This window comes from Excalfactoria chinensis, chromosome 1 (genome assembly GCF_039878825.1).
Source record: "Excalfactoria chinensis isolate bCotChi1 chromosome 1, bCotChi1.hap2, whole genome shotgun sequence".
Taxonomy (NCBI): Eukaryota; Metazoa; Chordata; class Aves; order Galliformes; family Phasianidae; genus Excalfactoria; species Excalfactoria chinensis.
The window spans coordinates 68,793,685-68,808,889 of record NC_092825.1 but is presented as its reverse complement, the minus strand read 5'-3'; the positions used below and the strand labels follow the sequence as shown (position 1 = coordinate 68,808,889).

Below are 15,205 nucleotides of genomic sequence, written 5' to 3'. Positions count from 1 at the left end.
GTAATGGATATAAGATTTATATAGTAAGGGAGATAAGGGAAAGCATGCAGCTGATACTGACAACTCCATTCTTTTTCAGCTACTGTACCTTCTGCAGTTCCTGTAATTTTCCTTTCTTTTCCTCTCCCTCAATATTTCCTCCACTGTCCTACTGACAGCAGGTATATTGCTCTGTCTTACCCTAGAGACCAGCTCTAAACTAGGCTCAAAGGAGAGCCTAGAGCTGTCCTCTTGCATGCTAAGTCCAGCTTCTTTGATATGTTGTGACTCAGGCAGTCCTGGAGTAGCTACAGGGAAGCAAAAGTATGAAAACTACCCATAGCAACAGAGCACTGAGGCAGCTCTTACTTGAGATTTTCTGGAGGGGTGAAGTTTCTGAAGGTCTGGTGCACACATGGAAGAGAAAAATGGGGAGATGCAAATTGTTTCAACTCACCATTTTCCTCTAAGCAAGGCAACTCTGCACTCTATGTTTCTGATGCCCGTGTTTTTCACACTGCTCAAATTCCTCTTCTCTAGTTCTGTGGTCTCCAGCTGATCACTGTTTGCAAACTCTCCTCTCTGCTGCTGTTTTCCCTACCCTCAGTCCCACATCTTCTATTTCTAATGGTTGCCATTCTCCTAATCCTCACTCCCATTGCTGTTCTCTCACAAATCTGCAGCTGCCATACCCCGTTCTGTATGCCAACAGAACTAGTGGTAGCTAAAAATGCTATGAATGTTTCAACGTAGGTATGTCGGCAACCCTTCTATTTTTAGATACCCTGAAAAGCTGTCTGTAGCAGATATGTCTGGTATAGCAGCCTGCTCTGAAAGCAGATTAGACCAAACTACCCATGTCTCTGAAGCTGTCCATAAAAAGGTCATCACCTCACTTCCCATCTGCCGACTTGGGTTTCCCCTAACCCATTTCAGCCAAAACAAACCAGTTCAGCTGACACCAACTGTTTAAAGTGCTTAAGCTACTCTGGTTGACTTTGGCTGAAACAAGTTGGGAAAAGGTTGCACGAGTAGCTTGCAAGTGGGTAGGAGAGGTGGTAAACTTCAGCAGAAAATGTCTGTGACAGCTGCCATTGGGCAGCTGACTGGGGATAGCAACCTCTTCAGCTGCCTCAGCCTGTGGGGGGAAATGAGGACCTTGAAGCTTGGTAAATTCTGTGTTTAAAGTTTGATTCTCACTTATTTCACAAGAGGTGCCTCTGGGAAGGCACTCCTTTCCACTGTGCAGAAAACATGATGACGTTATTCAGACTGTCAATCCTCTTTCCAGTGTTTAATCACCAATAACTGATTAACCAAGTGAACTGCCACAAAACAAAAACAACATGGAAAAGAAACAAGAAGTCAGGCACACTGGCTTGTACACGTGAGTAAACAGAAAGCTTTATAAGCAAGGTGTACAACCTCAGTTCTCAAAAGCAGAGATCCATTTCCCTCCTCTGCTCCACAAACAACACGGGCAGCATGCAGCAATGCACTTACAGTCATTCTTGACATAAGCCAAATGTGAACTGTAGGACACAGGGGAGTGTCAAAGTTCAAAAGCTGTTATACAGTCTGTTGGATAGTCACTGTCATGTCTTTTGCCCTTGTTTCACCTCATGCTGACGCTTCAAGACTTTTTACCTTCTGAGCTTGATAACTAGACACTAGAAATATTAACTCCTTCACTGCTTTTTTGCAAAAAAAAAAGAACTAGAAAAAAATGGCAGTGGATTTTTTTTTGAGGCAAAAAAAAAAAAAATTATTGTCAGACGCTTAGTAAAACTTTAGAAAGCTGGGGAGGCAAAGTCAGATGGGCAGTCCCACTCACAGCTGGTTCAGGTGTGCATCTTCATTTGTTTACGGAACTACAGCCTGATCTGTGGTTTGTGAATGCATTTCAGTTCCTTTCCAGGAGCCTGCTGTGCAAGCAGTTGAGGGGAAAGAAAAAGTTTCAGTAGAAAAAATCTAGGCTGAAGTTAGACCAATATGCAGATGAATTACTGCTCCTCCGGCGAGTGACCACCTGCTGGCTGAGGCATGCTAACTGCCAACATGTGCATGCTTAGCCTGCTGCAGAGATGAGGCAAAGAGAGTGGCCCTTAACAAAGCAAGCTGATGCGTTTGAGCCTGCCAAACTACTTGTTTGTGTGCTACCTCAGCCTGCAAAAATTAATTGCAGTGTACCAGTGGTTCAGTTGCACCTCTTAATACATTAGGAAGAGAAATCCTGACTCTGTGTTGGAAAAGTTTTACCCTGTTGTCCAAGGTTTTTCTGTAAACATCCTTTCTGAGCTACAAATTAAGATATTCCAAAAGACCACCAGTACTTTTTCTGCTTACTGTTTTACAATCAGGAGACTTTTTCAGTTTCCCCATTAAGAACAAACTCCACATACCTAACACGTGACCAGGTTCAGATGATAAAAGGGAAGAGGGAATTCAATCATCTTTCTTCGTCAGCACACAACCTTTTCTGGTGCCACTGCTATTTGCGAGGACAATGATACTGGAACTACTTGTTCTTGCACTCCTCTGGTCTGAATGAGCTAGGTTTCTGGCTCTCGCCTAGAGTTTCCCTGGCACACTCCCGGCTCTCCTTCATAGAAATGGGTCACTTGTGAGATCCATTAGCTACTAGTTAACATGCAGGGGGCTACAAAAGGAATCTTTTGGGCTACTGGTTACTTGAGGCAAGAAGGCAAAGGTGCTCTTAAGCTACTTCAAGATAAATCCATACAAAATAGAAAATGCATTTATACATCTATGCTTTACCACAACTTCTTCATTGGCTCTGATCTTCCTTTGGTCAGAGTCTTACGCAAACAGGGCTTCACTTTGGACTTGTCTCTCTTCCACACATTCCGCACTCTACTGGAGAGAATACTGCTGTTCAGTATGACTGCTAACTGGAGTTCCTTGAGAGACGGCTCATAACATCTTAATGCCAGATCCTTGTCAAGGTGGTTTTCAATCAATTCCTCCAGGACAGGGACCACCAGAACATAATTTATTTGGAACAACTCAAAGTTCCAACTACACAAAACATTTTCCTGGCAGTGATAAGCATTTGCCTTTCCAAAAGTGCTTGATTTGAAGGGAAAGTAACTGGAGCATGAGGATCTGTGAATGAATCTCCTTTCTCCTGATATCTTCCAAGAGTCTGTGGCACAGGGATGCAAAAGCTGGCAACAAAGACTAACCAGAGCTCAAATTCCAAAGTGTAAGGTGTCCTACATACCCAGCAGAACTGACAGATGATTGTGATGAAGGTGGAGGTATCTCAAGGTGTGGGAGCTCTGCAGAATACTTTGGTAGAACAGAGACCAACCATCAGACACCTGAAGGGTGTAAGAGTAGTTTGTTAGCTAGTTGTAGCCAGAATGTAAACGCATTAGACAAAAATAATTGTTCCTGTGTGTCTTAGCTTAATGTTAATTTGCTCATGCCATTTGTTTCAGTGGTGTTTGTCTAATCTTGAAGGTTACTTAAAGGGTGAAATCACGTAGCTTTCCATGAAGCCAGCAGCACACAGCAAGCTACCTTACAGCAGGGCATGAAGTCCTAACTTCTTAACTATGCTGTATTACATACAGCTTTACTGTTGGGGAGATGAAAACAGTCACTTGAAGCACCTCTGGCTAAGGAGGAAGGTGGCACCAGACACCCTTCAGCCAATGGGACTATATTTTATGCAGCACCAGAGCCAAGATGGCACAGTCCATTTGACCATGGGCAATGTGAGGGCAATCTTGGCTTATGTCCACCGCAGGCTCGGGCCCAGAGAGGCCATGGTCTCAGGTCTGGCTCAGAGCCAGGGGCACTGGGGCACGAATCCATCTCTTCCCTCCCTGCCTCGGTGATAGAGTGGACACCGCTGGGACCCGGTCCACCGAAGCACGAGACTATACACAGAAGGGGCTGGGACCGCACAGCGCGGATAAGGCGCTTCCATCCCAGCGCAGCAGGGCGGGCGCGGCAGTGCGTTTGAATCGCTCGGTGGCCCTGGCTCCTCCCAGGGGCCGGTCCGGGCAGCTCGAGAGGGGACTCGAAGCGGAGGTCGTGTGCTCTCGTGTTCTCCTCTCGGCTGGTTAGGCTTCCTGGCAGGACTGTAGCCGGAGCTCCGCGGTCCGTGTGCGCCCGCGTAGCGAAGCCTGCTGTGCGCGGCCGCGGCTGTCCGGGCTCCTGGCGAAGCTCCGCTCCCCCTCTTCGCCTCCCTCCCTCCCCTTCCTCCCCCCTCGGCTGAGTTCATTCACTGGGATTGGTTTCAAGTGACGCCATCGCTTTATTTTTACACCGATGACCTCATCCCAGCAGCCTGAAGTTTACTGACCAGCAAAACTCACTGTCTTTCCCTTCCTCGTTCTCCTTCTCCCTGTTTGCTCTACCCGTTTATTAGTAATTGTTCGGTTCCTTTTGGGAACTGAAGGCTGAAAAAATAAATAGCCAAAAACCTCCAAACTTCCTCCCCCCACGCTGTTCCTTTTTAATTCTCTCAAGCCATCAAGAGAGGGAGGGAGGAAGAAGGGGGGGGAAAAAAGGCTCCCAATATTTCCTTTTTCTCCCCTCCCACCTTCCCCCTCGTAACAAGACCATTTTCTTCTATATTTATTTTTGATTTCTGATACTTTTTGCATGGAGGAAGGATAAATTTTGTATGGAAGAGGCGCTTCCCCGGCGTCTGGAAGGAGACAGAAAGTTCTTTTCTGGCGGCAGAACGGTGAGAGGCCGGTACTAGTTCTCATCCCTGCCGCGGGGAGAGACCCGGGGCAGGCAGTCAGACAGGCGGGAGTGGGGACGGGGGGGGGGGGGGGAGGTGCCACAGTAAGTGCCGGCAGAGGCCGCCGCCGGGACCCCGCCTGGAGCTGGAGCTGAGGCTGAGGGCCGGGCTGGGCGGGGAAGAAGAGGAGGAGGAGGACGAGGAGGGAGGTGAGGGACGGATCCCGCCGCCCGTCCTCTTCTGCCATGCCCTTACTCGCCGCCCCCTCACCTCCGTAGAACACTCAGCAGCCGGCAGGTCGCTGCCCCGCACCGGCAGCTCCGACCGCCTCCTCCCGGTAAGGAGACGGGCTGAGAGGGAGCGGGGGACTGGCAGCTCTTCCCGGCCTCCGCAGCGCACCGCCCTGCTTACCTCCGAGAGGGGACCGGCCACCTGCCCGCCGCGGGGCCGGGGAGGCCGGCGGCCTTGGAGCGGAGAGGGCCGCGTAGGGGTGCGTGAGGGACCTCTGCCTTCCGCAGGGCATTGCGGGGGGCGTCCGGGGATTGTCGAAGAGCCTCGGTGTGCGCGGCCGCGTTTCGGAGCTCAGCAAGCAAGCAGAGTTGGCTCCGAGGGCGAGTTTCGCCTCTCAGAGCGGTCGAGGATGCATTTACAGCTCCGCGGGACAAGCAGAGAAATTGGTAGTTCTGTTCTGAATTTGGGAAACATTTAAATAGAGTCCGTTGACAAAATGGAGGGCTGCTGTGGAAGCAAAAGAGTGAGGGAAATTGTTAACCTGACAGCGCGATCACATAAACCGGCAGCTCTGTGGCCGGTGGTAGGGCACAGCCCGACAAATGCCGTCCTCGGATCTTAATTTACTTCTTTTGTAGAAGTTGTGGGGAGGGAACATGAGCTCGGCGCGCATCAGCGTGTGCAGAACAAGGTGTATCGGACGTGCCTGTGGCAAAGCCTGACTGGCGGTAGAATCTTTCAGCGTCCAGATACGTTTTGTTAAGATGTCAAGTGGAAAGGTGTTTTTGAGAAAGCAAAAGCAAGGAAGATTGAGTTTGCTGTGGTTACGGTTGGTTGAAATAGTCCTCTTTAGTACTTTTCCTTCAAGCAAAGGGTGTAGTCATAGTAAGTTGTATTGTCTGACCTATGGCTTTTTTTTTCTCTGTTCAAACATTCTGTGTATATCCAGCAGAATAAATAGGTCTGAACTTTTAAAACTAGAAGCAGTTTGAACTATTCCTTCTAAGAATGCCTTTTGGGGGGGGGGGTTCTTTCTGTAACCTTAAAAAAAAAAAACAAACCCAAAAAATCCTAAACACCAGAATGAGTTTTGTATTTGTTGCTTTAAGTTTTATGCTATTCCTGGCAGCATGTGGCTTGGTAGATGCGGAACTTATGAAGTCACAACTGACCGAACAGGACTTAGTTTAGAATCTTGTGTTTTGAGGGAAGGGTGGAAAAATAGTAAGTCTTAATTTCTTTTTTACGATGTTCATCTCGCTGCCCACTGGAAATTGAAGCATTGATCGCGGTTGGTTATGTTGGTTGGCTGGGGGTTTCTGTTTGAATGTGGAGGAAGTATGCAACAGGATGGTTGTGTGGGTATTTTTAGCTTTAGTTTTGAATCACTAAAGATATAAAGAATAGTGATATTCAGAAACAAATTACGTAGTTACTGAGTATGCTCTGTCGTATTGTTAGGAATGAATCTAAAAAAAATGTTTGAGGTGTTATAAATTCTGGTCATTATACTTGTTTAGTACAGCTGCTTCAGTGTATCTTAGTACACAGTTTCTGTGTCCCTTTTAAATGAATAAGTAAGGAAAAACTTAAGGAAAAAAGATGTTGGGTTTTGTGCTGATTAGAGGTGGAAGTCACAAAATTCTGTATGGTTTAATACATGTGAGAAGGTCCACAAGGTCCTACCAAGCATTGAAAATCTCATCCTATGTTGTGCATAGATACATAAACACATTCCTGCTCCTGTTGTTCTGTTAGCTACCTGTTAGCTAAGTAGATAGGATGAAACAGAATCAGTTTTAGTCACACCAGAACAACCTTTGTAGGAGAGAATGAGATCAAGTTATTTTTGTTTCTGTAAAATTTATGCTCTTCTTTTAGTGAAGTCAGCTAGACTAGCAGGGATGTTTCTTTTAGCTAGAGTAGCTTCAGTTGACCATAGGAAGGGTCATGGCTGTTCAGGAGTGTGTGAAATAGATTTCTCTAGAAGCTCCATTTGCCTAGCCAGCATTCTCAAGGTACTCTCAGGTTCATGTTAGTCACCAGCCATGGCTGGAGTCATGGGTTCGTCTCCATGTGCCCTACTCCTTTTCAGCTAGATGGCCCTATGCTCACCTCTTTATGGCCAAAAGCTGCCAATGTGGGGGAATGATACTGTAGAGAATTGCTGGGGGCTGTATAGTGGGAACCGATATGCTGCTCTGCTGTCTTCAAGAGCAGTATGAGGGCAGCTCCAAAAGTAATGCCTCCTATTTTATTATGTTGTGCCATGATGCCGGAGGTGGATGTTGGTGATAATGGCAGGAGGGACCAAACTTTCCCAACAATATTCTGCTATGTTTTGTTGCTGTCTGACAAATGGCAGCAAAGGGGCAGTCTGGCAAAATAGTGCCAGAGATGGAAATGCAAGTTGGTGGGTCATTAAATTACGCCATGTGGAAAAAATGGCACCCATTGACATTCATTGATGCTTGCTGACTGTTTATGGAAACCAAACAGTGGATGTCAGTGAGCTGGTGGGTGCTGCATATAACAGTGATGCAATGACAGTGGGTCGTCTCTGCTGGTGTAGAGTTTTACAAGCGTGGCATGCAGGCTCTTGTTCATCACTGGTGAAAATGCATAGATAATGGTGGTGACTGTGTTGAAAAATAGTGTTTCATAGCTGAGGATTTGCTTTATCAATTGGTGTTATTGTGCTCTGTGTATTTGTTGTCATTTCCACAGAAATAAACTGGAGGCATTAGTTTCAGAGCAATGTACTATAAGGGATCTGGTAGGCCTGATGGTACCATTGGAGAGCAAACATAGGTGCTGTGCTAGTTCTCTTGTGAAGTGGTGTACTGGCAGGTGTGTTTGCACTGATCTTCAGGTGGGCTTCGTTCTCATGTATTATGCAGCAAGAGCATTTTCAGGGTGAGTACCGTGCTCAGTTGCATGCAATTTGTCAAAGTTAATCTCCTTTCTCTCTGGGCCTATTCAGGACTGGTTAAAGTGTTTGCAAAACGACAGATTGTCCAAGAAAAGCAGCAAGTACTCTCAAAGCACTTTTTCCTCAAGGAAACCAAGTCACGGTGACAGCTTTTATTTGTTAGTATGGCCATTGAATTTTCTAGAGCTGTTTTTCTTCTTTCAGGTAAGAATAGTCAGAAATGCATCATGGTCATTCTTGACATGCTGACTAACTTTAATAGTCAGATTGTACAGAGTAGGCATTGTCAAAGGCCAGGTGGTGGAAGGAGGGGATTTGCCAGTCCATTTTTTGTTCTTTTTAAATATTTATTTTTAATATTTTTCTTTTGTTTAACTCCCTGGAATAACATGGGTTTCTAGTTTTCTAGTTATTTTCTCAGCTTAACAACAAATTTCATGTAGTCTTGAAGAATTTTGTCTGTGGCTCTAAAACAGTACTCCTATGTCTTGTTTAAGAAGAGTTATAAAGAAGCTGATTTTCCAGCTAATTGAGAACTATCCCTTGTGCGTCAGTGATACATTCTCTCCCTGTGATTCCTTATGGATTGCTTCTAGGTTTAGTGTAGTGATGTGGAGAGTTTCTGTAGAGTATTTTAAATACCAGTAACTGCATATCAGTGTTTTAAATACCAATGTCAGTAATATTTTTCTGATTTACTTAGTGGCTCTCTTTGTAAACCAAGGGTAAGACAGTGCTCATAGGACAGCGGGTTGCCTGCACATGTGGTCTTTACTTTCTGAACGAGTCAAAAGGCATGAGTGATAGGTAGCCTGACAGTGTACATCAAGGCTGGGCTAAGGCCAGTGTTACTGGAGACCAGAAGTTCTTCATGTGAGGGAGAAGTGAGCAGTGCAATTTCAGACTGCTTCCTAGAGGTTACCTGAGAGATCCTATCCTCAGATACAGGTGTATTGTTTGTTTTCCTCTTGTATCAGTAACATCACTGCTCAGCTGTGAAAGCTACATGAGATAGAACTGTCTGTGGAGGCTGAGGAAGCAAGGCTGTTAAGTGGAGATGCCGGAATTCACAGAGTTGCTGCTGGTCAAAGGATGTCAGCATAACAGGAACGTTCATGTTACTGCTTCTCTCCTTGGCTTTAATCACATTTTTAGACTGGTACTCACTTGGTAGCTCCAAATAAGAAATGTCCGTTGTAGTTGCTCTGTAGCTTCCTGTAACACCTGAGAGAGGCAAAAAAACATACATTAATGATAAAGTTTGGTGTCTTAACTTCTAGGTTTGTGTAGTTTTAATAGAGCACTTCTTGGTTTACTTGTACAGGCCCTGTTGGCAGCTATCATAACCTTCAGTAGAGATTATGTCGATCACCTGTAAATTACAAGTGCTCAGTGATCAAAGAAAATCTGCATCTGGGACATGCAGATGGAAGGCAGGAGAGAGCGCAGGCATGAATTCAAGGCCTCGCACTTCCTTTCGCTGCTCTATGTGGTCTGCTGCTGAGCCAAGGCTGACCTACTCACAGTTGGCTCAGAAGACTGGCATCTTTCCATTTTGTGTCCCTATGAAATAACTTCAGCATAGGAAGTTCCGCACAAATGTGCGCAAGAACTTCTTTACAGTGAGGGTCACAGAGCACTGGAACAGGCTGCCCAGGGAGGTGGTGGAGTCTCCTTCTCTGGAGATATTCAAGACCCGCCTGGACGCCTACCTGTGTGACCTGGTGTAGGGAGCCTGCTTTGGCAGGGGGGTTGGACTCAAGGATCTCTGGAGGTCCCTTCCAACCCCTACAGTTCTGTGTTTCTGTGATTCTGCAGATGGAAAAAAAAAACAAAACTAAATCACTGGGCAGGCTAGGGAAGAGAGGAGAGAGTGGTTCCTCAGTGACAAGCTGCCCAGGTTATTTCAGGGATGTGTAAGAACCTGGTCTGAGACAAACTTGCCCAAGATCATGCATTGTGGCTGCTCTGTTCTTGCACAGTGTGAAGCTGTAACATTGTGCTGTGTTGGTATACCAAAGGAACTACTGAAACAAGGTCCTTCACTGGGAGGAAGTTGGTTATCTCTGCTCCTTATTTGTCACAATATGAGCTGTGCATAGGCAGTATGCATCTTCTTCGTGGTTTGCTCTTTTAACTGATTTTGCCCTATGTAGTACAAGTTCTCAGAAACTGGGATCAGTTCCTGCATAGACCTCTTCAGAAAAGTTTATACTCTCTTTTTTTTTTTTTTTTTTTCTTAAGCTTCAGCTAGAAACTTCTGTAAGCTGTTCAGCAAATCAGATGCACAAGTGGAGGTGTTCAGTGGTTCTCATTATTTCAGAATACCCATCATCTTACAGAAGAAAGATTTGCTTACGTGCTGCTCAGAGTGGTAACCTGCTTCGAGGGTGAACATTTTCTAATTTCCTTCACTGAATGGTAGCTGTTCTGTTACTCTTTTTCAGCAGAAAATTCTAACACATTTCCAATACTGAGACTAAAATAGTATCATTTTTCGTTTTCATGAGGCTTCCCGTGATTTGGCTTTACTATAATAATCTGTGAAATAAGCCTGTTGGACTAAATGACAGGCTTGTGGTTTGTGCAAATGCTCTCTTCTCTTCTCTTCTCTTCTCTTCTCTTCTCTTCTCTTCTCTTCTCTTCTCTTCTCTTCTCTTCTCTTCTCTTCTCTTCTCTTCTCTTCTCTTCTCTTCTCTTCTCTTCTCTTCTCTTCTCTTCTCTTCTCTTCTCTTCTCTTCTCTTCTCTTCTCTTCTCTTCTCTTCTCTTCTCTTCTCTTCTCTCTTTCCATCCTCACCAGCTTGTCTTAATGTCTTTGTCTTACTAAAGGCACGTGGGAGGTAAGAAGATGGGTCTGAATGTGTAATGTAGCAACATTGGAATGAGAAATTTACAGACGGCATAAAATGAGGTGGACAACAGAAACTAATTGTATGAAATTCCTTTTATGCACATGCTCTTGAGTTTGAATAACTAGTATGTATTCAGCCTGCCAGATTAGAAGGCTTGTGCTCTGTATGTATAACATAGATGTTTCTCTCAAAACAGGAGAGCTAGTCTCTCTCCCCCAGTGGTATTCCAGATAAAACTGTTTTGTTACTGCATTTTGCTCAGATTGGGCTCCTGGTAAAGCATGCTCGAAGGCTGAATAATTCATAATGTTAGAGGTGTAAACACCGTGGTTTTAATAGCCCAGGTGCTGTTTTTGCTTCTTGATTGTTTGTTTGAGTAAGAATCATTCACACTAGACTTTAAAGACACAAATGCCTTGTCAGGACTTGCATTTCTACCTGCAAGTGGTGCTTACAAGTGAGTTACTTTCTTGATAGTGTGTATTTTGTTAGGCCTTATATAGTCCTTTAAGCATGGTAGCTATCCATCTTCTAAACACTCTCTTCCAAATACATCTGAAGAATCTGGTAGGTTCTTACAGCTTGCCATCCCACTACTGAAATAAGCCTTAATTTCAAACATTATGAGCATATTTGTCATCAAAATGAGGTTGTTTTTCAGTCACTGAATTAATGCTATCTGGATTAAGTATAGCACCTATCATCTTTACTATTCCTACAAGTATTTGGTTACAGGTGAGAATGTGCCTTTAAGCGTTGGGATTTCATAACTTCTTTCTTCAAAAATGTTGCTTGGGCATATTGTTTTCTCTTGCTTTTTAGAATCTAAACTCAGAAGACTGGTCAGGAAGAGATCTGGAATGGAAGAACTCCGATAAGTCTCTCTTGTAACCCCACCATTTTTAAAAGTGCCTTTCTGAAATAAGAGCAAGCAGAATATGAACTTCATCTTGGTTTTAATCAGGATTTTAAAAGCTGTGCTAGTTTTTGAGTGATGAGTTAAAATCTTCCAGCAAGAAAGTGCGGTGTTCCCAGTGCATCAGACTACTACTATGACGAGTTCAAACAAGTCTGTTAGAATGAATCCTGATTAGAGGACCACTTCTAGTAGTACTCCTCTGCTAGACCCCTGGATACAAGAAGGGTGTGCTCCAAATCGAGGACAGGCTGTGAAAGTGTCTCCGTAGTCTATTCAGAGCTCTTTACTGATGGTGAGTCTTGTCTCATGGTAGTGGGACCAAGTACATTCTTCAATTTGTACCAAACTAATCCTGCACCATTTCAGTTTCTTAGAACCTAGTAAGCTGTACATGCTGAGTTCTCTGAGGTGTTACTGGAGAGATATAATCAACAGTAATCTCTAGGTTCATGATCTCATGTTTCAGAAAGACACACCAACTGGAGGCAAACAGGTAGTGTTGATGAGGGCTGTTGAGTTCTGTGCCCTTCTAGATAAGGCATCCTTTGCCACTTAGTTTCTTGCCATTGCCTTTTTTTTTTTCCATCCCTTGCATGTAACTCTTCATCTGATTATGTATATTTATGTTTTTTTTTTTTTTCCTAGTCTCTTGTCAGTGGAGTGAGCTCCCCTGCTCAGCCATTCTGTGGCATCACTGCCACTTTTCATGGATGACACATTGAGAGCATGCTGTCAGCCTACCAGTCCTCTATTTTGCTTGTTAGGTGATCTGTGCTTGGATGCCATCCAGTTGACACAGCCTGTTTCCTCACTATAGCTTATTTCGCATGTTTGCTGTGATTTCCAGGTGGACATACTTGAAGATGTCTGAAAAAAATCTCTTCATCCAGCCCAGACATGATTATATGAGTAGTTGTCATCATCTTCTTCTTTTATATATACATACATATACATACATATGTATATGTGTGTATATATATGTTATATATATAACACACATATATATGTTATATATGTTATATATATACATATTATATATGTATTATATGAGTAGTTGTCATCATCTTCTTTTATATATACATACATATATGTCATATATGATGACAACTACATATACATATGGATGTATATGTATGTATATATAAAAGAAGATGATGACTACTCATATAATATATATATAATATGTATATATAATATGTATATATATAATGATATATAATATATATAATATATATGTGTATATATAAAAGAAGAATATATAGAAGAATATATAGAAGAAAATATATACATTTTGCTTGTTTCTTAGAATATTGATGAAAGAAAGTTAACTTCTTCAAGCATAAAAATGGGTGAGAAAGAATAGTAATACAAATAGCATGCAAGTCTCTGAGATGCACATCAAGACAGTGGAGGGCCACGAAGATAGTGAAGGGCCTGGAGCATCTCCCCTATGAAGAAAGGCTAAGTGAACTAAGTTTGTTTAGCCTTGAGAAAAGAAGACTGAGAGGAAACCTGATCCAGGTCTATAGATATCTGAGGTGTGGGGGACAGAGTGGCGAGGCCAGACTCTTTTCAGCAGTGCGTGGAGACAGGACAAGGGGAAACAGCCAGAAACTGGAGCATAGGAAGTTCTGCACGAATGTGCACGAGAACTTCTTTACAGTGAGGGTGACGGAGCACTGGAACAGGCTGCCCAGGGGGGTGGTGGAGTCTCCTTCTCTGGAGATATTCAGGACCCGCCTGGACACCTACCTGTGTGACCTGGTGTAGGGAGCCTGCTTTGGCAGGGGGGTTGGACTCGAGGATCTCTGGAGGTCCCTTCCAACCCCTACAATTCTGTGATTCTGTGACAGCAAAAAAAGTGCAACAATTAACCTGCACCATTGCAAGCCAAGATATTCTTCCCTTGACAAGAACACATCTTTCTGCCCCCTCAATTATATAGGACTGGAATCCTTTTTCCTGGCTGAGACTGGTGTGACTTGTCAGTTCACCTGCAGATGTGACCTATGCTGGAACAAGGAAGTGTGCAGTATCATTTCCCCCCTCTGCCCAATGTATGGTTAAACCTATAGAAAAACACTGAGGAAGCTTAGACATTCTGTTCCTCTGACAGCCTTCTACAAGTGCAAGCTATTAATGACCATTGCCTTTAATGGACAAAAACAGTACTGGCAATTCCTTTGTGCTCTTTATTTAATGGCGTAACAAGCAAGCACATTAGCTATTTTTATTCATACAGCCAGACATAGGCCAGTATGGAAGAGCGGCTATGAAATGTCTGCATAGCTAAGTGGGAACACATCTGCTGTTGAGAACTAAATCTTTTTCTTTTAGTTACGGTATTTTGAGAGGGTTCCACCAGTGATTGTCTGATCTCTATTTGAGCTGTGGTGTAGATTTTCAAGATTTTGCATTAAAATAGGCAGAACATTCTTTTCAGTTCTCGACTTTGTCAACTGTTTCAGTCAACAATGAAGATGTAATGCAATCAGAGAGGTGGGTGGTGAAGGGAAAGCCTGCTCAGGTTAAAGGTTCGGTTCTTGTCCTTTCAGGAAGCTTCTGGGCTATGTTCTGACTTAGTGCTGCTTAGTGACAGGCGCGCAGAAGGAGCCAAGTACAGTGACACTGATAGCAAATGCTAGTTTAGAGAGGTGCAGTGTTTGTTTGGGGGATTTTTAAATGCTGTTTAGTTCTGCAATTATGTTTTCATCTTTGCATTTTTTTTCTCCTTTTCCTTTAAGAGGCTATCTACTTTAGCAGAAAAATGTCTTCCGTGGCTTGACAGAGTGCAAAAAAATCAAGGTTCCTGATAAATTTAAGTCCGAATATTTCAAAGCCAAGAGTTTGTTATGGATTAACCTGGGGGGCAGAGGAAGGTGAAGCCAAGTGCTTCTTATTTTTTTGAGGTGTGTGCAAGCTGAACAAATAGTTAACCTCTGTACTGACATGTGATCATACAAAACAAAAAACTTCATGCCTGTGGCGCTAAGGAAAAAAAGAAACCCAACAACATGAAATAAATAGATAGATATTATGCTTTCCATGGTCAGAAATTTACCTGACACTGTAGTGGATGCCTTGTTGTCACACATTTTTGCATATCTTTACTTAATCAAACTGTAAAGCATGCTTACAAAAATCCTGTTTATATCCACCAAGTTAAGATGTTTTTTACTGAGTGCTTAATGTTTGCTCCAGGTGATGGCATTGCTTTTTGGTGCAGCCAAGTATTTTCTTAGTTATTAGTTATTTTCTTAGTTATCTCTTATCTACCTGTTTGTTTTTTGGTCTGCATTGTTGAAGTGTGTGTGTGTAACTTTCTCCTTGAAAGGTCTTTCTCTTTTTCAGATGTCAGTTGCACCACAAAGCTCAGCTGGAGAAGTGTACCTGCTGTCAGAAAGGAGCATTACTGTTTAGAAGGCGTGGAGTGGGACACTTGTTGCGTAGATCACCTGCTTTGTGATGTTAAGGTAATGTAATTAAACACGACCATATAACCATCTCTCTCAGCTTTACTACAAGAGGTAAAATAGGCTGATTTATGTTTAAACTTTTAATTCAAAAT

General features: G+C 43.6%; 1 protein-coding gene across 2 annotated transcripts in view; it reads left to right on the top strand.

The window, feature by feature from the left end:
- The first annotated feature begins 4,854 nt into the window (after positions 1–4,854).
- The window catches only part of DUSP16 (dual specificity phosphatase 16), a 69,043-nt gene continuing 58,692 nt past the window's right edge, over positions 4,855–15,205 (top strand). The window contains exons 1-2 of one of the 2 annotated variants that reach the window (XM_072357328.1): positions 4,855–5,039; positions 14,989–15,110. The gene's annotated coding sequence lies outside the window, so the exon portion shown is untranslated. The remainder of the gene's footprint in view (positions 5,040–14,988; positions 15,111–15,205) is intronic. The other variant, XM_072357337.1, reaches the window with a different exon arrangement.